Raw genomic sequence first — 26,956 nt, forward strand, 5'->3', positions numbered from 1 at the left:
ACATGAGATTTCCAATCTTTCTTCTGGTCTGGATTGAGTGTTCCTAACATACTAATCAAGGTTCTATTAAATCTTTCGCATACTCCGTTACCCATGGGATGATATGGAGTAGTTCTTGATTTCTTCATTCCTGTTATATCACAGAGCTCCTTCATTAACTTGCCTTCAAAGTTTGCACCTTGGTCACTGTGGATACGATGTGGAAATCCGTAGTGAACAACAAAATTATTCATAAATGCTTCAGCTGTTGTTCTAGCAGTAGTGTTTTTAGTTGGTACAGCAATAGCATACTTGGTGTAATGATCTGTGATAACAAGAAGATACTGGTACCCTCCTTTTGATGTTTCTAAACCAAGAAAATCCATGCAGACTAATTCTAGTGGTTGTGATGTTTGAATAGTTACTAATTCAGCCTTATCTCTGCTTGGCGTCTTTCTACGTAAGCATCTTCCACAAGCAGCTATATAATTTTCTACATCTCTTGTCTGTCCATACCAGTAAAATCTATCTTTGACCAATGATAGTGTACGGTCTCTACCCTGATGTCCCATTTCGTCATGAAGGTATTTTAATATCATAGAACGGTGTGATGATGGAATGACTAGTTGGTTGACCTTTTCCCCGCTGATGTTATCTGTAATGGTTCTTTGTAGAACTCCTTCACTTAAGCTTAGCTTTTCAAAGTTTTTATACATTGCATGATATTCAGGTGTCTTTGGAGTATCTGTCTTCAGTGGTTTTTGACCTATTTTTACTTTATCTATCCAGTATTTTAAAACTTTATCTTTCTGTTGAATTTCAGCTAAATCTATCTTTAAGCCTGTCATTGGATCTGCAAGATTATTAACTATTTCTGATGAAAAAGAAATTGTTTCTATTACTGGTATCGATGTTATATTGCAGATTGCATTAACTGTTTCTTTCTGTAAGTTAACTGTATCTTCTTTCTCAGACACTATTCCTGGCAGTCTTGATAAAGTATCAGCATCTGCATTACTCGAACCGGGTCTATATTTGATTTCAAAATTGTAAGAAGATAACGCAGCAACCCATCTTTGAGTGGTGGCATCTAATTTTGCAGATTTCATTGCATAAGTTAACGGGTTGTTGTCAGTGAACACTACAAATGTGGAGGCAATCAGATAGTCGCTGAATTTTTCAGTTATAGCCCATTTTAACGCTAAAAACTCCAAACGGTGAGCAGGATAATGTTTTTCTGCTTTAGTTAGTCCTCGACTTGCATATGCAATAACTCGTTTCAATCCGTCTTGTTCTTGGTAAAGAACTGCACCAAGGCCATGACCCGAAGCATCAGTGTGAAGTTCAAATGGCTTTTTGAAATTCGGGTATCCTAAAACCGGTGGTGTCATTAAACAAGATTTTAAAGTACTGAATGATTCTTCCTGTGCTGTTCCCCATGTCCATTCTGTTTTTTTCTCTACTTTCTTTGTTCTTTTTCCTTTGTCTTGTTTCTTCTTGATAGGTGTTGGCATAAGATTGGTAAGTGGTCTAGCAATCTTTGCAAAGTCTTTTACAAAACGAAGATAATAGCCAACAAAACCTAAGAATTTTCTAACTTCTTCTGGTGACGTTGGTATTGGCCAAGATTTTATCTTCTCTATTTTATCAGGATCAGGTTCAATTCCCTCCTCAGACACTATGTGTCCTACATAGCGTACTTTTCTCATAAAGAAAGAACATTTCTTTGGTGATAATTTTAAACCTGCTTCTCTCAGTCGACTAAAGACAAGATCTATTCTATTCAAATGTTCTTCATATGTGTTGGAGAATATTATAACGTCATCAAGATAGACAAAACAAATCTTCAAATTTAGGTCCATCAATATGGTTTCCATAAATCTTTGATATGTTGCTGGGCTATTTGCTAAACCAAATGGCATTCTTTCATATTCATAAAAGCCTAGCGGGCCAACTGTAAACGCAGTCCTTTCCTTATGATCTTCTTCTATCTCAATCTGATGATACCCTGACTTCATATCTATTACTGTAAAGAACTTGTTTCCTGCAAGCCCTTCTAAAATTTCTTCGATTCTAGGCAACGCATGTGAATCTTTTACAGATTTATCATTGAGTTGGCGATAGTCCACGCACATGCGCAGTTTACCATCCTTCTTTCTGCATAAAACTACATTTGATGCCCATGGTGAAAATGATTGACGTATAATTCCGCTTGCTAATAATAGATGAAGATGATCTCTAACTTCTTCATACATTGATGGTGGTATTCGTCTATGTTTCTGTTTGAATGGAGTTTCGTCTATTAACTGTATTCTATGCCTAACCATTTTATTGTGTCTAATATCAAGGTCATCTTTGGACATAATATCAGCATATTTCTGTACAAGTTGTTTTCCTTTCTGTATCTGTGTCTGAGTAAGACCATCTGTACACATAGTTATTCCTTCTATGACTTCTGTGTTATCTTTTTGATGTTGTTCATCGTCATATCGTTCAATATTTTCAATATGGACTGGTTGAAGTTCACATAAAACACTGTTTGGTGAAACTGTAACGGTCCTTGTCGAAGGATTTGAAATAAGTACATTTGTTGTTCCATGTTTACTGTAACTATAAGAAATTATCGCAGGTGTAATATCTAAGTCAAGTGGGATAGATGATCTTTGTGTTGGCTGCAGTAGAGCACAAACCGGTTGGTATGGCACTTTCTTGTCTAAATAGCCAGATATTACAACTTCAGAATTGGGTTCTATTGTAATTCGTTCTTTTTCAGCAGACTTTATAACAGCTAGTTTATTATTCTGTCTTTGCAGATTTTTTTCTCTAAGTGTCAAGCATCTTAGGGTCATGTATACTGGTGTAAATAATTCGGCCTGCTGCAGGTATCTTTCGCCATATCTTTTCTGTAGAATTTCCATAAAAGAAGACAAAATATTAGTACCTATCAAAACTGGAACATTGATATTGTATTTACTGTCAGGAACGATAAGGAAAAGGCAATTGTTCAGTGTGTTGTCTTCATTCTGTTTACTTCTTGATCCTAAGATGTTTATATTTGTTTCAATAAAACCTTCATAAGGGAGTTCTTGACCATCTGCACATTCAATTTTTAAGATTTCTTGAACTGGATGGATAGGTATTTCAAAGAAATGTTTATCATAAAATGATCTACTTATTGTGGAAACTGATGAACCGGTATCTAAAAGAGCTATTGTAGTAACTGAACCAATAATTATCTGAACTTCATTTGATTTTCCAACTAAATCTGTTAAGTAATTAGGATTATTGGAGCTCCCAAAACGACGACCAAACATACGCCCCGTTACGCTGATCCCTTCCTGTTTAAAGAATTTCTACTGTGGTCTAATCGAACTCTACATCCTATTCTCATATGTCCCTTTTGACCACAACGCCAGCAAACTACATCCTCGTTTTCATTTCTGTTAAATCTAGGTTGTTGTTCTTGATTGACATTATTTCCATATGTATTCTCAAATTGTCTCTGACTCTGTTGCCCAAATTGTCTTTGACCCCGATGTCCTTGAAATTTGGTTTGTTGTGAATTTCCTTCATTATTTCTTGCTCTCCAGTTATTATTCTGTCGGAATGGCTGTTGTGATTGATTCTTTCGATCATCTTTCAAAGTCTGTATATCAGCTGCCATCCTTTGTATAATGGTCCTTAGATCTGTCTCTTCAGATTCAGCCTCTTTGACATTTGTCATCTTTGCTGTAGTTATCTTTACATCTTTCTTTACATCTGCCTCTAGTTGTCTCATTTCTTGTTTCAGTTCATCATAATTCTTAATTATATAGTGCAAATGACCTGATGCATTTTTTAAATCTGCTCTTAATCCACTCCAAAACATGGAACACAATTTATCATTCTTGTCGGGTTCTGGTATCATCTTCCTCTGACTAGCTTTATACAACAGATCTTCCAGTCTATTAGCCCATGTAACGACATCTTCTTCAGGTTGTTGCTTTGCGCTATAAAACTCTTCCATCAGTTTATCATTTTGAATGGATATGCCATATGTTGTCTCCAGTTTCTGTAGGAGCAGATCCAGACTTGCATCTGCGCCTAATCTCATGGCTACACGGGCAGCATGTCCCCTTAATGAACGTCTTACTGCCATGTCTATAATATGTGGTGCGAGCTTGCACCTTCTTAATGACTCAACCTCATATTTCCAAATATCATAAGGAGCCTCTCCTTTACCTGCTTCTCCGAAAAATGTCGATATTCTAGGTGTGTAAACTGTTGATTCCACTTTAGCATTTGTTGACGATGTCGGTAACGTTGGTGATGCTGTGCTTTGGGATGTTGTATTATTGACGTTTTGTACTACCGGTGCTGACGTACTAGGTGTAGGCTGAGCAATATTTTCAGGCTTTACCTCTTCTGTTTTTAATGTTGTGCCAATAAATTCAACCATCCATTCTTTTAGTTCTTTTGGATTTGTAATCTTTGGTTTTGTTCCTAGTTTCTTAAACGCTTCAATTAAAGCCTTTTCCTCCTCTCCTGTTAAAGCTGTTTCTTCTTCTGGTGCTTCCTTTTCAGCCATTGTTATTGGATTACTGGTGTTTTTCTTCTTCTTCTTCTTCTTCTTTTTGAGTAGCTTCTTTGGAATATCTTTGAGTGTCAGATCCAGGATATGTCAACTCTTTAAACTGTGATATGATAAACACACCTAACAGCCAAAAGAGAGACAGTAGCTGGTTGTAGATATCTTCGAGTATTGGATTCAGAATATGTCTACTCTTTCAACTGTGATATGATAAACACACCTATCAGCTAAAAGAGAGACTGCAGCTCCTCCTCCTCGACTCTTATCTGTATAATATCTGACTCCTGGATAATATGGTAGCACTCTTTATATGAATCCAAAAGTATATGTTTGCTAATAGCCAAACTTAACAGCTTCCCAGGGTGCACTCCGTCTTTGCTATTTATAGAGAGTAAAACAGACTTTCTGGTGGTCTTGCCTCTTCGCTTTCTTCCTCTAAAGAAGTATCTACTTATCTTAACAGGTGTTTTATTCAAACTTAAATTCAAATTCCAAATTCTTTTATTAAGAGATTTGATTTGTGCAGTGATGATGGAATCTGCGTTTTTGAAACTTTCTGGATCTTTGTGGCCTTTTGCCTTATTCCACTGCGATATTGACAACAACGGACAATCAACAAATTTTATATCAGCCTTTGTATATCTTTGAACAATACTGATGGCTCTGTTAAACTGTTTCAAGATTTCATCCACTGATGATGAGTTCTTGTGACGCAGGTGAATAAATCTTCCCCGTTTGTATGTCAGATCACAAGTACCGGCCCATAAGTATATTATGATGCTAAAATGTCTGTTGATTGCTTTCTGTATTCTCTCTTCTATGATGTCTACTAAGACAGATGTTGTAGCTCCTGATTTGCACCAACTTTCAAGTGGAAATTCGTATTCTTGACAAAAATTTCTAAGTGTATATCCTTTGCTGTCTGTAACTAATATAGGAACACGGTATCTGAATCCTTCTGGTAGATGTGGTTGTAAACGTAGGTATTTCTGAATCTTCTTACTCATAAGTAATGATTATTACATACAAGTTATATATATATATATATAAACAATACATGAGTTAACCACACTTGTATCAAACAAAATACAAAGAAATCTACACGTTAACCGTATTCAGTTCTCAAACAAACACAAACAAAAAATTATCAGTATGGACTTTATGAGCAGGTGATCAAGTAAAATACAGAGGGGTATATAAATAACTAAGGTAAGTATGAACTATACTATAGTGATATTTTGTATGCAATTATATCAATTATAAAAAATGTATTGTATTATTCAATAGAAACTAAGTAAACTATTATGTATCAAATGCTATATAATACCCAGCAGGCACACAACGTTGATTTAACATTGAATCAATGTTTATTTTCTATGTTGAATCAATCTTGAATTATTATTAGATTTTGCAAATTTGTATCAACGTTGAAATCCTACGTTGAATCAACGTTAATATTCAACTTTGAATCAATATTGAATAATGGTTGCTTCAACATTGTTTAAACCAATAACTCACCTTGAATTCAGATTGAATTCAGGGTGAATACCATATTCAACATGGAATCAAAATTGGTTAGTGGTTGTGTTCAACTGTGTTTCCACCTAAAACTTAAGTTTCATTCATCCTGTATTTTCTGTGTGTTGCATTCCATAATTTTATACTGTAGCAATATTCAAGCTAGTGTCTTCTCAAGGCCCTCTACATGCTAAATGTCATAGCAACATTCTGCCGCAGGAAACTTTATCCAATAACTGCTCCATCAGACCAAAATATAAAAATTTAATCTCAGAAAAATATTGATGAACTTTAAATAATATCATTGCCTGGTCATATTTGACATGATGTGATCTTTTGCTCATTGTTGAAGACTGTATGGTGACCCAAAGATATATAAATAATGTTCTTTGGTTGATGATTGTCTTGTTAACAATAGGCAACAATAAAAACTTTGAATATATACCATTGACTGTCAATTACTCATAGAAGAATTTTCAACAATAAAACTGAGAGACCACATTCTTGTGACAAGAGCATGGCTTGACCATGATGATGTCAACAACCAATCAACTGAATAACAAATATGTGTGTTTAGGGCTTTCCTACGAACCATAATTTAACCCCCAAGATTTTTTTAACATTTAACGATATGCATATAAAAACACATAGAAAAATATTGATCTATCCTAATTTTTGAAAGCACACAACCCTTAAAACACATAGTTTTTGCCCAATGTCTATTCTAAATATCTGAGTGATCAAAATATAAAACAAATTTTGCTGTTCCTACTCCATGTATTCTAATGTCCAACCACTGATTATAGAGAAATATTCAATACGATAAAATTAAAATAAATTTATTTATTAATAGTGAAAACTTCAACTTCTTTCTTCTCCCACCCTGTCTTTTTGGAGCCCATTTTAGAAAGGTTGTTGTTTGGTCAGACACTTGTTCCATAGGTCTTCATGATGACATCTACAAAATCAAAAGTTATAACATTGTCAAGTTTAATACTGTTCAACACATTTAACTATTAATAACTTCATAATGATGACATTTAAAGTATAAATTAAAAGCATAAGAACTCATGAAAACTAAATGAAAGTTAAACTTCCATCTAAATCTCAACTACATTTCCTTTTATATAGACCAGAAGGTATAATCTGCAAGAAATTCCTAAATACTACATTTTAACTTGAACAAATTGAAGGTTTATCCACATATGTCTTTTTCTGTATTACTTGTGCTGCTGCATGGATATCTGTCTGATTGACATATACAAGGGTTGTAAAGGGGGGTTCTTAACAAGAAAACACGTGAAATAAAAATCCCCAAAATGTCGCACGGAAAATAAAAATTGGGATAAACGAAGCACGAGAAATAAAATCATAAATGTTAAGGAAAACGTACTAGCAGTTATTACTCAGTCGTTCTTGGAGATCACACAGTCATGATAATGGACACGAAGACCCTGCAGTCACCTTTTCGCGTCTGCTAGTTGCATCCGATTTGAAAAAAAAATTATTCATTACTTGATAGCAATTAATATCCATGATATCCTGGGAACACATAATTTAAAAATCCTGACTGACTTGGAATTTAGTCCCGGTTAACTTTTTTTATCAAATGTGGGACAAGCACGAGAAATTAAGAGTACCAACACGAAACACGGAAAAAAATAAGGGGAAACACAAATAACGCATGTCGAACCAAAGACAAGAAAACGAGAAATAAAAAGGCCAAATACGTTGCATGCAAATATTTCTTTACCACCCTCATATGATATACCCTTCATCTTTGATTACCTTGTCAAAACACTACTTCAATTTTGACAGTAAAATATTAAAGGTCCAACTTGGTGAGCCATATAGCTTCTGACCTTTCCATCCCAATTTTGTAAACAACTCAAGCCCCCCTTTTTGTGAGATTTCGTGTAACTGAATTGAACAGGTAAATAAAGATAAAATTTCTTTTTACTTTTGATTTAATCATATGATGAATTCAAATAGTCAACGATAAAAATTCATGAGACGTAAATCGGGAATGGTAACATGCTAAACATCCCCCTTTTCCTCGTGTAAAATTTCAACTTTTCAGTACAGTTTTCATAACAACATGATATGCTCACATTTCTAAAATACGATACTGTATTTACTGTAATCACAACAATTTATATATACTTACGATAAAATATAAAAGCTGTATACAGGAAAGATATTGATAAAAACTCTGTAGAATCACATTGTGGTCTCGAAAGCGGATATTCAAACTTTGGCAACAAAAACAACTGCGCATGCGCATATCTGAATTTGTTTTAAAATAGAAATGTTAAAAATGCCGCGAAAATTTAAAAATCACTATTCCAATAGATCTATCGGTTGATTATATTACAAGTTATCAACCATTGTTTATGAACTGATATATACGTCTTTCTCTTAAGATTGTTAAAAAGAATAGAAAAAAAAGTAATGAAAACAAGATATTTGACATCAGCAGCCACGGAAAAAGGGGGCATATTTTTAGGGAAAGGGGTTATTCACAAATATTTATATTTACTGTATGATTCTGTATGCAAGCTGGTTCTATTAATTTATTATGTTTTGGGGTGGGGTGAAATTTGGGAATTTCTATTATATGGGGTGCAAAGTTCGTGATTAATTTATGCTGATATACACTGAGATTGTTTTATATATGATTCTATAATCACCACGACCAGTAGTGATAAATCTACTGAATATTCTATTTTATGTGAATATCGTTGTCAATTTAAAAAGAATTGTGATGTGCCCAATACTTCTTTTTTGACAATTCTGGTATCCACAACTACTGGGTTTTATATATGATCATATATTGTTTAGCCAACGTTGATTCAATATTGGTGTTTCAACACAATGTTAATTCAACGTTGAAACAATGTTCTAATTTCAACGTTGAATTGTCAACGTTGAATCAATGTTGAATATTTGTTGATCAATGTATAACCTAAAATCAACAAAGATTCAACGTTGATTCAACAAAGTGTGCCTGCAGGGTACAATAAGTATTCTATTAAAGTTTTTTTTTTCTCTGAAGTAAACTTCAATATGCACTGACAAAAAAAAATCAATTAAACTGTTATAGTAAAGTATATATCAAGTATACTAAAACATGACAATACACTGGTATAATTCTATAAATATTAATGCATATAACTATATCAATCTACTTAAATTCACAAAAATTCAAAAAGTTCACAAATTCACAAATTCGCATAAATGCAAAAGGTAAATGTCAATATATCAAATATGCATACAAACAAATAATAAATGTACAAATAATTTAAATGTAAACACATATTACACAACAAAAGGTTACCTTCCCAGTGAAGTATTGTTTCTACTTTGTTTACACTGTCATGTGTTTACACCGGAACCATGTGGTAACATCAAGTTGATATCTGTATCCGGTTCTAAAAATAGAACAGGTGGATTCCAGTCACAGTTATAGTCTATAAATTAATAGTCACGATTATAGTCTATAAATAGTCCACACTATCACTTCAGTTCTTCTCCCCTCTGCAGACGAATTTCCTCCGTGAAATGTCCTGCTGCTCTTGGTTCTTATACGTTGGGCGCCATTTGTAACAGGGGTGGCCACTGGCTAATCACAAAAACTAGACACCCTTGTGTACAGGAAATATTTAATAGATGGTAAGAATATAACCCTGCAATTAACAATATAATATGTATAAACAGATGTAATAAACAAAATATCACATTATGCATTAAAAGACAATTGTACATCTAGTCCCTGATAATTAACAGTAAATAAATAAAAGTGCTATTGCAAAGTATCACAAATACATAAGTATGAAAAGAAGGTTATTCTTTATAGTAATTTGCTATAATATTCAATATACAATATTCAAATAATTATTAAATAGTATTTCTTTATTTATACGTTTATCAAACTGTGAAAGTTTCAAGAATGTAAACATTATACAAACACTGATTAAATACCACAATCAAGATCAATCATTATTTAATCATTGTTTACATTATAACATAAAACATTTAATTACCTGTCTATGGGACTTAGGTTATAATACCACACGTACTGGTAACAATAATTCAACTGTCAACATTTAAATCTGAAAAATACATAATTGAACAAATTCTCACTACCCTTCGTAATAAGACAATAAAATAATACACACTATGTCTTAGATGTATAGTTATTTTATATTCAAAACAAATATAATACCAGTTACTATAAATTACAAAAGTAACATAAAAAGGGGACTTTATACAACTGTCAATTATTGAGTATGGAAACTTCATAGAGTTTGCTATTTAACATTTAATCACTCAATACATTATACTAAAATAATGAGATACAAATATTAAAATGAAGTAATGCTATTAACAATTTCATGACTATGGTACAGGACATCTGATTGTATAATTTTATAATCTTTTGAACACCAAGTGTATTTATTAATACAAATATAAATACCTTTATTCTTAGAGACAACAGGAACATTTCCTAATAAATAATCACAGAAATATAATAAATTTCCGAAAGTTACACAAGACAAAATGATCCAGTGCTTTCTCTCAAACAATATCAAAATTTTGTAATTTCCCTCGGTCAAATCTAACCAATCAGAAAATAGAATTAATCCCTTGTGACATAATCGTCCAATGAAACTCCTGTACCAAATCTACATCTCACAGATATACGAAATGACATCACAAGACTTACATCACAACTAAACAGTCGATATGACATCACAATAGTAAAAACATGTATATAAAGTATTGATCACCTGTATTAATCTACTGTTTATGTCCATACTTTCGTAATAAATCAATACTACATATATTTTAAACTACAATTATCTGGACATGGAAAATAATAAATAATAAAATATATGTACATTGCAAATAAATAATTTCAATATATAAATGACCCTATCACATGTCTACTGTTTACGTTCTCTTCCTTAAGTCTCTGAATTTCGTCTTCCATATCATTTAAGATGCGATTGTACTGCATGTCAGAATTTTTGAACTCCATTGTTAAGCGTTGTCTGGTGTTCGTTAAATTTAGGTTTTCCTCTTTCAGTTGAACTATTACTCTTTCCAAATGTTCATTTCTATCTGTATAACCACTTATTTCTTTTTCAAAATTTTTAGTTCGACTTGTATGTTCGGCTAATTGATGTTCGATCTTTTGAATTATCCGGCCATGTTCTAAACGTTCCAAATTTAATTTGTCCAAACTGTCACTCAACATTAGATTATCTGTCACTACGGTATCCAATTTAGAATTTTCACACTTCAGCACAGCGATTTCTTTGATAAAGTTTCGGTTAGACACTTTCAACTTGTTAATATGTAGTTTCGCGGATTCGTCCTTTATGGAGCACGTAAAAGCGGAGAGTTCCTTGTCCTCGAGTTCTTGAAACGGAAATTGAGACATTTGTTTCTTCTCAATAAACGTTCTCATTCGGTCGCTGTCTCTTTGGATTTTTGACTTTGATTTCTTCTTCGGTTTTGGGTTTTCACACGACTTAACGTGAAAACTACACATACGGGCAAAATGTCCATGATGTCTGCACTTGTAACAATAAGCGTTAGCTGCATAACACCGATGGTAGGTGAAATCGTTCAATGTCTTACCGCAATATTTGCACAGAAAGTCCAAATAGGTATCTGCTTTTCTCATCGGAAACGGATGTCCATTTCTGCAATAATTTCTAGATGTATTCATTACTAGTTTGGGGGAACTAGCTCAAGATCGTGCCGCGGGTACCTCAACCAATATATAACCGGGCGTTTTCCGTGTTATAGTAATTCAAAGACGGAATACCAATACTTTAAACTTTATTAGCAAGGTCCGGACAGTACCAGACCTAAGACCTAAACTGACTACAAAATAACATACAAAAGCATATATAGAAAACAGTTACTATAGCAAAGGATTAGTGTCCAAAGGATTAACTTGTCATCGTCAGAGTGATTTCCATTAGGACAAACATATATTTAACAATAGAATTAATTAAACACAAAGAAATGTAAAAGGTTTGATAAACGGATTAATAAATTGTCACTATAGCACTTAAAATATATTGTCGGAATTAGCTTTATTTCTATTTCACATTTGTCCAAATCTTCCTGGTTATAAAACCACGAAATCAAATATCAACGAAAATGTTAGTTTTCCTCAATCCACGAAAATTGATACCCACGAAAATAAATGAATCCACAGTATTTCGAAAATTCCGGAACCTTAGAGGTCCTAAGAGTACCCTTATAAAATGCCATTTTTCTATCAAAAAGGCTGCGGCACCATATGTGTTTTTCAGTTTTATTCACACCCAAAGGTGTTGAAAATTCAGAATCTGAGAGTTTTATCAATGGATCTTTTATAGTGAAAACGCATAATCAAAAGAGGCTACCATTGTCGCCTATGTAAATAATTACTTCATTTTAACCTGTATATATTAACGGAGTAGCATACTAATTGTTCATTTTGTTCTTTAATAAGGAACGGAAGGTTGATCGCGGACCACACGATACATGCATTTGATATGTACTTTTAATTATCCTGCACAATTTAATTATACACGTTTACCGATTGATTTCATCTAAGGTGTATATTTTATCAGGTGTTTGAATCCCGGATGTGTACTTTAATGCAAGTGCAGAAATGTCACTGATATGTACTCTTAGTATTTCTCCCATTTTAGGTCAGAACATCAAGCGGGACGCACGTGTTTAGTAATTGTTACTCGATTCGGTTTTCATTCATTTAAGATAAATTTGTGACGATTCTCTTTTCAGAGCACGATTTTTGTATAGAGTAAAAGCATGTTTAATGATTTTTCTTCTTCTAGCATATTCTAGATGATGATAGCAGTACAGATTTGTATTTGATCATGACATACACTTGATTACAGAACTTCGACTCAAATTTACGAGTTGTTTTTATGCATTTTCGAAGTTTCATATCGTTGCTGTTTCCATGGCAACGGCGGCCATTTTGAAAATTTAAAAGACAGATGACATTTTAATAACATTTAACCGGGTTGGAGCTTAAAATTTGCAAGAAAATGTTACTTTGACATTTTATCCCATATGGGTAAATATTACACTTTTAGCCTTATCTCAATGGTAACAGCAGCAATCTTAAAAATTCCAACGGCAATCAATTCTACAATCATACTCTTGTTTCAGGGGTGTAGATTTTGGTCCGTATCTGTAACGGTTGATTAACTGAATTAATTAAGGATTTTTTTTCATTATTTTTCACATTTGAACTGTTTCAATGGCAACAGTGACCATTTTGAAAGTTCTAAAGATGGATGACACACTTTCAATGACGAGTTATATTTCCCGAAAGTTGCATTAAATTTGGACTTTTCGTTTGTTTTGCCGTTTCCATGGTAATAGCGGCCAATTTACCAAAGTCCAAACCCTAAGTGCACATCTGCACATGGGGATTGTCATTATGTTGCAGTTTTATCAATGTTTCTCAAGCCATCTCCGAGAACTAAGCTGGACAAAAAATATGGAATGTAAAATCGTGGAATAACAATAGGGGTGACATAACTTATAATTCATTCAGGAGGACACACTCGTTATTTCTTATATAAAATCAAGTATAGTCAGGTACAACTAGTATCATAAGGAAACACCAGAGAGCCGCTTGGTGATACGTTTTTAACTCAGGGAAGTATGAAAGTGTAAATAGGGCGAACTGCGGACCTGTTGATCTTTAAAGCTGAACATAGTTTGTAATGTCTTCTCAACTGGATCCGAATGGAACATTGCTTTCGCCGGGATTTTTTTTTTACCTGAATGAAACGATAACTGAGATAGGGTTAATGGATCGGAAAACCTATGCATGATTCCAATAGAAGAATCATTTAAAAAGAGTATGAGTGTCTTTGTAAGGTTTTTGGTCACATACAGTATACGTAAATGGATTGCTAGTAAATATACAAATATTGGTACCTACGGTAATGATTTAATGTAAATCATGGAAATAGAGAGGTATGAATAACAAATTAAACCAAAGCTGTCTGCATAGCGGGACTAATACCCCCGTAATGTATTTTAGGTGCTGCTGTTAAATTCAGTATTGAGAAAATGATATTTTGAGATTGTTGGCGTTCAGCTTTATATTTTATATAATCATTGTCTCTGTGTTAGATTGACACAAGTTTATTGATATGTCAATCTGAAAGAATTATACTGATCAAGGAACACAGTCTGAGGTTTGTATGCTGTAAATCCAGAAATTAAAGGTCAGTATGAAGCTTCTGCATACAAAGTTTTGTCAATCTAAGTGTTAGAGTACAAAAAATGCAGCAAACACAAATCCGACAAAGTTTTTCCATCATAGGGGTCAAAGGTCAAATTCAAGGTCAGAGTGATCTCACTTTGATATATGAAACAATCTCATTCCATGACGCATCAGCATACCAAGTTGGATCAACATATGTTCTATGGTTCAAAAGCTATGCGTAAGACACAAATCCGACAAGGTTTTACTATAATATGGTTCAAAGGTCAGACTGCCTTTGGTATAAGACTTCCCCTCAGTCTACAATGCAACTGCATACCAAGTTTGGTTGACCTAAGTTTTACGGTATAAAATTTATGCACAGGACACGAAGTGGGACGAACGGACGGACAGAGAGACTGGCATGGTGATTTCTATATACCCACAAACTCTGTTTGCGGGGGGCCAAAAATATATATCCACATATGTGATAAATGTTGTAGAAGTTTCAACTTAACAGATAAATATATAGGATACTAGGATATAATAACACATCACTTTCTTCTATCATTTCTTCTTACAAAAAAATGGGGAATGTGTCCATGGGACATAGATGATGCCCCCGCTTGCATATTACGTTATAAAAAGACATAACTCAAGAAATGTATTAGTGACGCTACCCAAATTTGTACTTGATCTGTGTTTTGTGGTAATAAGCATTGTGTATAAGTTTCATAACAGTTAGTTGAGGCAAACTCAAGTGAGAGAACGGAAACGAAAAATTCAGTATTTTTTTCATTTGTAAAGGGGCATAACTCTAGAACGGTAAAAGTGACGCCACCAAAATTCGAACTTGATCTGTGCTTTGTGGTAATTAGCATTGTGCATAAGTTTCATAACATTTGGTTGAGGCAAACTAAAGTTAGAGAACGGAAACCAATTTTGGGACGTACGTACAGACGGACAAGGGTAAAACTTAATGCCCCCTCCGCTACGGCGGGGGCATAAAAATTTAATCTGAAATTACACGCTAATCTGGATTTACATTCACGCTCAAATCCAAATATTTGAAAGCCAAGGATGTTTCAGAACCGAAACAGGTGAAAAGTTTTATGACCAAAATTGACCTAAAATAATAGCCAAATCCACACAAAATATATTTTAAACCAAATCAACTGAAAAGTTGAAGAATACTTTTCTTATATTGATTGGCGTTTGCTTTACGCCGCCATCAGCGCAAAAAGGCTATATTCCGGCAAGAGCTATTTCAAATATTTAAAAAAAAAAGGCAGTTTTGAAAATCAGACAAAAGGTCTTTCAACATGTTCAAAAGAAATTACTTATTTACAACAATGAGATAAAGTAAAAAAATCAAACTAATAGAACATGTTTACATTTTGGAACATTCTCGATTTAACAATTGTTTGAATTGGAATAATATCAACTGTTTTCTACGAATATCGGAAACGTGAATACATTCAAATAAAACATGTTTAATTTAAATTCAAATAAAACATGTTTAATTTAAATTCAAATAAAACATGTTTAATTTAAAAATAAGGAGATGTTGTATGTTTGCCAATAAGAAAACTATCCACCATGCAAAGTTCAAAAGAAGTGGATGTAAGTATTTATAGGCAACTGTATGGCCTTAAACTATGAGAAAAACCCATACAGTATAATAGTCAGCTGTAAAAGGCACCGACATGAAAAATATGAAATAATTCAAATTACAAAACTAACGGTCTAATTTATAACCAACCAATTTACGAAAAACAAATATGACGGACATGAATCAACGACAACCACTGAACTACAGGCTCCTAAGTTGGGAATGGCACATATAAAAGAAATGTAGCGGGGTGAACATGTTTGTGAGCGCTCAACTCTCCCCTAACCTGGGACAGTGGTGTTGCAGCACAATATAACAACAAACTATAAAAATCAGTTCAAAAGGCCTTAACTCATCGATACAAAGCAGAAAAACATCTAACAAAAACACAGACCGGACGCGGCAGGGTATTTATACACCCCTAGCAACAAAAAAGACACAATGTACAGATCTGAGAGTACTTGCAGTAACTGACAGCTAGTTCAAACACAATAACGACTAATAAAAAAGTCATGTATCTAAGACTTAAATATAGTTTACTTTTTTACTTGCAATCGCAAGATAACATTGTGGTTGAACTTTATTTTTTAAACGATATGGCATCTAGAAATAACACACCGATCTTTCCTGTAAATAACACTATACAATGCATTTTTTTGTCGTTCGTTGCGTTATATGGAATTGCAAATTTAGATAATACTTTTCATATAAAATTCATTACCGGTTAGTCATTAAAGTAACCAAGATTTAAATTTTAAAATATTGTATCTTGATCAATATCGAGCTAATAAAAACATCAAAGTACAATTTTCTGATTAATCAATTATGATAAATGTGTATTTTCAAACGAAATAGAAATCATGATGGAACCTAACTTGTTTTTTAAAAAGTTCAACCTTCAAAGAAGACTTTAAACAGAACACTTTTAAAGTCGTTTTATTTCTCTGTCTTTGTTTATTTCCTTTATCATTATATCAATTAAATGACCATGACTGTATCTCAAATATAGAACAGACACAATATGACCTACATAGTTGCATAGTGCAAGAGATAATTCAACATATTCTGCATATAATTCAGAACGTTAACCTTTATCAATGAAATGTGTGTCATTAGCTATATAATACAAAACAAACCTCTCTCTACTAAAAAGAAGTCAAAGTCTCAAATGGCCGTTATATATTTGTGACTAAATTTTGCAGACAAATGATTAAGTTCCAAAGTCTGGAAAAATGAGAAAAAAATACTCAAACAATACCATATATATATAATAGCAGGTGCATAACTTCAACATATTTGAAATCTTCCTGTGAAGTGTATTGAAAACTGTAGGAGGAGTTGATTACAAAAACTACCACCTTTTCATAACGTTTTGCTAAAAAAAGACTTAAGTTCCCAAGTCCAAAAATTAAGAAAAAAATCCCCAAACAATTCGACACTAGCAGGCGCACAACTTTAATATATGTTCAATCTTCCTCTGAAGTTTCAGGGATATGGGTTGAAAACTGTAGGTTAAAGACACAAAACTTGTACCCTCGTTCGCAAATTTTCTGAAAAAAAGACTAAGTTCCTAAGCCTGGAAAAATGAGAAAAAAATCCAGGAACAATTCCATAATAGCGGGTGAACAATTTCAACATTTGTGTAATCTTCCTGTGAAGTTCCGCGAATCTGGTTTGAAAACTGTAGGTGCACTATACAAAAATTATACCTTCTTTCATAAATTTTCTGAAAAAAAGACTAAGTTCCCAAGTCTGGAAAAATGAAAAAAAAAAAAAATCCCAAAACAATTCCATAATAGCTGGTGAACAATTTCAACATTTGTGTAATCTTCCTGTGTAGTTTCGGGAATCCAGGTTGTATACTGTAGGTAGACTACACAAAAATTGTGCCCTCTTTCATAAATTTTCCTAAAAAAGAAGACCAAATTCCGAAGTCTGGAAAAATGAGAAAAAAATCCTCTAACAATTCCACATTAGCTTAGAAGGTACACAACTTCAATCTATTTGCAATTTTCCAGTTTGTGTTGAAGAGTGTAGGAGTAGTTATTTACAAAACTTAGGTACCTACTTTTCTCAGCTACTTCTGAACAGAATTACTTCATATATTTGTTCAGCAGCTTGACAGTGGGGAGTAGTAAACGTGTAAGCACCTTTCGGATTTGCAAGACTTCCTGTTGGATGCAGGCGCGATTCCTGAATTAAATGTTGGGGTGCTCCTTAGAATTAGAAATTAAAGGACCTTATTTTGACACAAAATTGGCTGTAAATTTAACCTCATTACAAATTTGTTTCTTTTTTTAGGGGGAGTTCGCCCCGTCAGAATCCGCACCTGGGCTGCTACTTTAAACTTGTAATATGTTGAATGGGCTTAAGATTTTTCGTCACATATTTCTATAGTACATCTGAAAAGAACGACTGGACATTTGGTCAGAATCTATTAGACACCTAGCTACTTCCTGATTTCCGATACTTCGATGACGAGTTGGGATTTGAATAGAGTCCACGCGTGCATTGTTTATTTTCAAGTCGGAATGTTAAGCGCAAGCAAAAACTAACCAGACAATTTAGATGCGTATTTTTATGTCTGCTTCAACAAAATCTTAAACGTTGTAGAATTTCGTCCTTTTAAACTTGCTGCATGAACATGAAATGAAGCCGTCGTAAATTACAGCTATCCAATTGGCAAATGTTTTAAATCAAAGCCAAGATCACGTAATTTTAAGGCAACATTAGTCACTAACAAGATGCATGATAATGATGGAGTCAGCAGCTTGCAATTCATTGGTTGTTGTTGGTTGCTGTTCGTCTTGTTAGTTTTTCGTTTGTTATTTTTAGCATAAAAAGATCATAATTTCTTTGAGATGCTTCACATTTATTCATGACGGGGTCTTTTGTAGCTTTCTATACGACAGTTTGATCAATGTTGAAGACCATCATAAAAATAAGGAGATGTGGTATGATTTCCAATGAGACAACTATCCATCCAAGTTCAAATGAAGTGGATGTAAGCAATTACAGGCAACCGTATGGTCTTCAACAATGAGAAAAACCCATACCAATCAGTCGGCTATAAACGTGGTCTGTGATAATTGTTACATCCTCGTCCTTTGGTCCTTGGCGTATAGTTGTCTCATTGAAAATCATACGACATCTTATCATTTTTATATGATACCTTAATATAACCTGGGACTATTATACTAACAATCTCAGATATAACCCGAATACTACGAATGATTCCGACAACAGAAATAGGTGCGTTATACACTATTCTGTGGATAATTTAATGTAGATTTACGAAAGAACAAGTTTCAGTGGGATAGACAACCGCGGAATCGAAATATAACGGAAGTTCGCGACCAGTTGTCATTTCTCAAAAATACGAGTTAGGTGTTATATTAAATATGATAAGATTTTTTTTTCAGAGACAAGTGCCTGTGTGATGCATGTATCTTGTTTCTGTGAGCATTTAAGAAAATACTTTTTTTACAACGGGCATGAATTCATAAAAGACCATACTGGAATTCTTTGCAGTTGAGATCTTTAATTTTTCAACAAAGAACTCATACGATCGCAGAAAAAAATGGACGATACACTATATATCCTTCCAAATTTCACAGGACGATGGCAAGATTATGTGAATGCATATTACCGTAATTGTCCTGGATATTGAAGTAAACGGGAGCATTTAAGGATTTGATTTTAATTGGATTGGGTTTGAGCACATGTAAAACTGGTTTAATCTCGGATACTAAGTTTTGTCCCTGTACCAAGTCAGGCTATCGGGACCATCTTTTTGTCCATTGTTGTTTGTTTTTAGGAGGCTTCGACTTTTGCTTGTTGGTGTGTTTTGTTGTACTCAATTATGGCAACTCCTTTATTTATTATTTGGTTTATAGATCATGGGTAACCAGATGACCTCATTTTGCAAAATCTCTTTTTATTATTGTTGGACATTCCAAAGACAGTCTTTGTAGTATATATGTCTCTGGACATTTACTTAATCATTTAACTAAGATATAAATTTATTAAAAATCGCGAAACCAGACTGGTTATAATTGTATAAGTAAGGATTTATTATTGATTGTTGCTTGTTTGACATCTAATAACAAATTTTAATGCATATTGAGGACGACTGATAATTTTATGGAAAATAGATGGTAATATATCTAGATCTTGACATTCGAATATTTTTTACCCAACGAAAATTTATGTACTTATTATGGTTTTCAAGATATCAGACTTAATTGCATTTTACCCTTGTTTTATTTTAGTCATAACTACATATATCAAGAAATTATTCGCCAATATAAAAATAAGAAGATGTGGGATAATTGCCAATGAGAAATCTCTCCACCAGAGACCAAATGACACAGAAGTTAACAACTATAGGTCACCGTACGGCCTTCAACAATGAGCAAAACTCATACTGCTTAGTCAGCTATAAAAGACCCAGATATGACAAATGTAAAACAATTCAAATGAGAAAACTAACAGCCTGATTTATGTAAAAAAAAAACAATGAATGAAATACAAATATGATATACAGTAAGTTCATAATGGCCTTTATTTCATATTTTTTTTTAGATATAAAAAAAATGATATTTCTAAAACTTGATTTAATGCTTTGCTCACACTATTACATTTTCAATTCCCATAATAGTAGGAAAAATAATAGAAATTACTTCAACTTTACTGACTTTTAAGTCTTTCATTTTATATAACAATACTTTTTACATACAGACCGACTTAAACAGATCAATGTTGGTTAGAAGCATTTTGATTCTGGCACAAATATGAAAATTGACAGATTTCAGTTTGCTAAAACGAAGTCAAATTGTCAAAAAGAATAAGAACAAGAACAGCAATGAAATCTCAGTATCTTTGACATACTGTCGTTTCCTAGTAGTCCATTTTTTTAATTTTTGCCAGGTACATCTACCAATATCTTGTTTTTTTCCAAATTCTATCTGTATTTATTCACACTACTATAAAAATAACAGACTTTCTATGATATTAGCAAATGATCTGAGGTTTGTACAATATCCTTAAACATGTCAAAGGTATTTTTTTCACACAAAGATACACAGCTTCCATACATATGATACACTGCTTCACTAAAAATATTCACATTAATTATCATCTCATTACAATTTTGTACATTAATTGCAACCTGTGATGAGATTTACATTAACATTTGACGCATGAATGATGTTTTGATGATTTGAATGTATAATGAAGTATGTCTGATATGTAGGTGTCATTGATAATATAGTTCCAGATTCATACCATCTTTAATTTCATCTGAATATAGTGTTAAGGAAGACTGAAAATTTCTTTTGATCTGGGGTTAATAACCTCTACGGTCAAGAGAATGTGTTAATAGAGAAATAGCAAAGCATCTTATCATTTTATTACTCCTTTTTTTTGCTAATAAATTAAGCCTGTGGAATCAAGGGCAACAGTTTTAATGAAATTTTATAACTATGTTCAGTTAAATATCTACCACAACTAAAGGCTCTTAAGAGCCTGTGTTGCTCACCTGCATCTTGAACAATGGCCACTTTTTGATATAAATCATTATGAAAGGGCAATATTCCTATAAAGAGTTAACTGACAATTTCAGTTATGTTGACTTATTTGTAGACTTATTTGAAAACATGTGCAATTTTGTTTTAAAGATCAAATAACTTTAAAAACATGGTTATCTTGACCATGTCGTCTGTTGTTGTTTGTATGTATGTCTGAATTTTTTGGAGGAGTCGGGTAATGTTGGTTATATGGTTTGTTGTGCTTTCAAGATGCTAAAATCTTTTTTTTTATTATTTATAAACTTATATTTTGTTTAAGTATAGTAAATATGCTGCTCACATTTTTTAAAAGTTTCCTAATATTTTATAAACTAGAGGCTCTAAAGAGCCTGTGTCGCTCACCTTGGTCTATGTGCATATTAAACAAAGGACACAGATGGATTCATGACAAAATTGTGTTTTGGTGATGGTGATGTGTTTGTAGATCTTACTTTACTGAACATTCTTGCTGCTTATAATTATCTCTATCTATAATGAACTTGGCCCAGTAGTTACAGTGGAAAATATTTTGTAAAAATTTACAAAAATTTACAAAATTTATGAAAATTGTAAAAAATTGACTATAAAGGGCAATAACTCCTTAAGGGGTCAATTGACAATTTTGGTCAAGTTGACTTATTTGTAGATCTTACTTTGCTGTGCATTATTGCTGTTTACAGTTTATCTCTATCTATAATAATATTCAAGATAATAACCAAAAACGGCAAAATTTCCTTAAAATTACCAATTCTGGGGCAGCAACCACACAACGGGTTGTCCGATTCATCCGAAAATTTCAGGGCAGATAGATCTTGACCTGATAAACAATTTTACCACATGTCAGATTTGCTCTAAATGCTTTGGTTTCAGAGATATAAGCCAAAATCTACATTTTACCCCTATGTTCTATTATTAGCCATGGCGGCCATCTTGGTTGGTTGGCCGGGTCACCGGACACATTTTTTAAACTATATACCCCAATGATGATTGTGGCCAAATAGTTTCAGAGGAGAAGATTTTTGTAAAAGTTAACGGACGACGGACGCCAAGTGATGAGAAAAGCTCACTTGGCCCTTTGGGCCAGGTGAGCTAAAAATGAAAACAACATGTCATTAATTTTATGCCTTCGAAGCACATTTCTGGATTAACCTTCGTCAGGAACACTCAAAGCCAAATATTTGAAAGCAGAGGATGTATAAGGACCGAAACAATTTAAGAGATATATGACCAAAGGACCTAAAACAAAATAGCCAAATTCATCTAAGGTCAACTTTGCCTGAGGGAGTTGAAACCCTAGTTTCTTTATAATTTCAAAATTTATAAAGGACAATTTCAAAAATGACACCCTGGCTTTTACCTATGCATTGAATTAAAACATTTTACACAGCAATCTCTGCAATTATAATCTTTTACATCCGAAATACACTTCTGATAAAATATTTTTCAAAATCTGCTATTTCTATTTTGTACTATTGTCATGATTGTCATACAGATTCTAACTTTTATTTCTTCCATATATTACATAACAAATATCCATATACAACATTTTCCTCTCAAACATGTCAAACTGTATCTCAACAACAACAACAACACAGACCAAACTCTATCTTGTCCATATTTTGATGTATTATGTAACATATATATCGTATTGAAAGAAAAAAAAAATTGTGTTAATTTCATTTTAGCAGTAAACATCGTTTTTTTTTTACAACATTTTTCCATTTAAACTATTTTTCCAATTATATTTATTACGTAAAATATATTTATTACGTAAAATATATTTATTACGTAAAATAAAAATATCTTATTTACCATTCAAATTATCTTTCATTTACATTAGTTTAAGTATCTTCAATCAATCAAATGTTTGATCTTCTACATTTCATGTCAAATGGAAGTATTCATAATTCTCTATTTAAAATGGGGTATCATGGGTAAAACAGCAAGTTAGTTTTGTCAAATGTATCAACATAATTTACGCATTAATATTTAGTCAACTTAAATGGGAACAGAAAATATGCAGAACTTTAAAACTTAAAAAGCCATTATTTATGTTGTCATTTTACTTTAAAATTTTTCTTCACTCTGTTCTTAAGATTATTAGAATTGAGCAAACTGATTCCAACAACAAAATGTCCAATTGTCTGAATAGGATAAAATTGAGAATGGAAACAGGGAATGTGTCATACAAACAACAACCCGACCAAAGAGCAAAAAAAAGCCTACGGCCACTAAATTGTCTTCAACACAGCGAGAAAATCCCACACCGAGGCAGGCTTTTGCTGGCCCCTAAGCAAAAATGTGTACTAGTTCAGCAAAAATGAACATCACACTAAACTCCGAAACATATAAATGAACCAAAATTTTAAAAATATACAATATTTTGTTTACTGATGTTTTAAGTCAGTGTACAGTAAATAAGTACTTTAATTTCACAATGCAATACAAATGTTTTGCCTTACAATTGATTTGTCAAATTCAAAATGGTTAGTCATAATTCTTTTATAATTCATCATTATTACTTAAAAGTGGTAAAAAAAAAAATTTATAGCTTTGTTAATTCAAAAAGAACATTCTTATTTATCTCACTGCTTTAAAAGTGGGATCAGAATATGCTGTATTTCTCTTAGGGTTTATACAGTAACATTTATTGTTTATTTGTCAAACACAACACTGACAACAGGGCCACTATTTTTAACCCCTCCTACTTTAAAAGTTAGTCTGAATATACTGTATTATATATTTTCTTCATCAAATGTACCCGTTATCTTTCCACTTTTCATCATTTGAGTAAACCAAACATTCAACAAAATTTTATCAGTTAAAAAAATCTTTTCAAATAATTGAATTTAATTTTATATAAGCCAAATCAAGTCAAGAATCTTGCGACTCTTTTTTTCTTCTTAATAATGTTTTTTTTTTTTCATTTCATGAATTTGGTGTGACTTACAATGCTGACTGATCTTTGATAGTCTATGTTATTTTCACCCCTTTTCACATTTGAGAAAATTAAAAGCATGACATATTGTATAGACACCTGTCTATTGATGAAGACACAATGATGACATCTACAGGAATTTTGGCTTTTTTGTTGTTGTAAGGTTGCTGTCTCATTGATGTTTATACCCCACATTTCCCTCTTAGTCATTGCTATGTCTAAGATGTTGAAAAAGGATACAATCTCCTATTGTGACATGGTCTTTGAATATTGTGTACCTGTGAATAAAAAATAAACTGTTAAAACAAAGAAGACTTGTTATTTGTGGCAAAAAATGGCACTTTTTTTCACAACCACCATTCAAGCAAATTCAATTAGAAACCTAATTATGTGCTATCAATATACATTCAAATACACAACTACCCGTAAGATAATTTTGATTACCTTCGGCTTCCAAACAATGGATTCAATTTTTTTTAAATGGTTCCAAAAAAACAAAATTTTGGATTGTAACTGCGGGGATATTATTGTGAATCTTCTAAAAAAACTGATGATTATAGATTTTTGATGCTTTTTGGAATGAGAGGGTTTTTCTCAGCTACAATCTCATCGAACGGTAATAGCCCTGAGATGAGATGTAGCCGAGATAAATACTCAAGTTTGAAAGACCATTGATAATCTGCTTATCACTGTTTTCAATGTCAATGATGTACTCATACATTCTCTTTCTACTCGACTGAGAAAAACCTATAACTCTCAAGTAGCATGATATTTTAAATATTATCGATGGTTTTTTCAAACGAGAGGGTGTTTCTCAGCTACAATCTCATTAAAGGGTGACAGCCTTGAGATGAGATGTGGCCAGAGAAGCATCATTGAGTTTGAAAGACCATTGATAATCAGTTTATCGCTATTTTGCCTAATGACATCGTTGATGTTTACATTGACAACGGCAAGTGCGCCCTTAGTTTCTGATGATAATATTATATAAGTTTCCATCTCAAGCAAGTAGTATGATATGAAAACTTATCACAAAAAAGATCAAAGCAAAATCAAATGTTAACTTTCGTCCTCGTACAAGATGGAGTAGAATATATGTTACAAAAAGTAAAATGCAAGTTTTAGTTATTGTGATGTTCATCAGGTCCAATTTATCACAGTACTTTTTATCTTTTTATTAGTATTTAAATTCAAATTATTCTTTCATTACAAGCAATTTCATACAAAGTTTCTTTCTGATATGGAAATTTAGATAAATATTTTATTTCCATCAAATGTTTATAAAAACATTTATCATATTAAAGTATTTTATCTGCTTTCAGGTTTTATTATTATAAAAGTTTTGAGTGCTTAAATGCATAAACTTCAGTATTATAGAATTATCATATCACATTAAGTAAAATATAAAACAACAAAAAACAAAAAGCACTTAAGTTTATAACAATTTAACTGTTCTATTAACATTAAATACATTTGTAACTAGGTAATAAAAGATTTAAAAACTGGGTATTTTTCCATCAGCTATATTTTGCTTTATACATGTATTGCATATATAAATATTATATTGTTGTCAATATAATGGAATTCTATGTGACTGTCGTACAAGTGAGAGGTTTAGCTAGCTATAAAACCAGGTGTATTCCACCATTTTCTACATAAGAAAATGCCTGTACCAAGTCAGGAATATGACAGTTGTTTTCCATTCGTTTGATGTGTTTGAGCTTTTGATTTTGCCATTTGACAAGGGAATTAATTTCCGTTTTGAACTTTCTTTGGTATTTTTATTATTTTACTTTATACCAATAGTCCCTTTTTATAATACAGATTTTTATTTTGGATTTTATAATTTCTGTGAGAGTTATTTCTCCTAAGATTGGACAATGTTGTCTTTGCTTTGTTCAACTGTTAATCTTGTAATTACACTATATATAGCTAGAACTCCTTTTTTTGTTTAGCTACTGTCTTTGTACAAGAAATAACAGAAATTAACAAAGTAGGAAGGTCTCTTCTCACATTGACAAGGCTGAAACAACGGCAGTAAGCATAATGTTTGATGATGATTTTATCGATGTATTCTTCAATTTCAAACCTTACAAATCATAACAAGACAGTTAATTTAATCTCAAATTGCAATGGTTTTAAGCCCCACCTTATAGAGCTACATATATGGTTAATACAAAAACTTTTTACCAAGTACCATGCCTAACGTTGCCTTGTTGGTAGAGTACCCCCTTTTTTAAAAACCTGGATCTGCATCTGATTGTACCATGATCAGAGCTGTTAAAGGCAAATTCAAATAACCATAAAATCAAGGATCTATTCCAGACTATACAAAATTAATTCTCTTATTAGGCCATTTTTCATCAATAAACATGTTAAACAGATGCAAAATTAGGTAAGCATTTTTCCAATTCTTATTTTTTATTATTACTTTTGTGTTGAACCATATTTTGCATGTAATTTGTTTTTTGACTACAATTTAATGCGTATAGAAATTAAGTTAGAGAACGGAAACAAA

At 32.5% G+C, this 26,956-nt stretch overlaps 1 long non-coding RNA gene across 1 annotated transcript; it reads right to left on the minus strand.

The window, feature by feature from the left end:
* Window positions 1-6,890: 6,890 nt before the first annotated feature.
* LOC127729886 (uncharacterized) lies at window positions 6,891-8,446 on the minus strand. The gene is made up of 2 exons (XR_007994878.1): window positions 8,235-8,446; window positions 6,891-7,025 (listed from the first exon to the last, which is right to left on the minus strand). It is a non-coding gene; the product is annotated as an uncharacterized LOC127729886 (long non-coding RNA).
* Between the last annotated feature and the right edge of the window lie 18,510 nt (window positions 8,447-26,956).

The sequence above is a fragment of the Mytilus californianus genome, unplaced genomic scaffold, assembly GCF_021869535.1.
Source record: "Mytilus californianus isolate M0D057914Y unplaced genomic scaffold, xbMytCali1.0.p SCAF_2, whole genome shotgun sequence".
In the NCBI taxonomy this organism is placed as follows: Eukaryota; Metazoa; Mollusca; class Bivalvia; order Mytilida; family Mytilidae; genus Mytilus; species Mytilus californianus.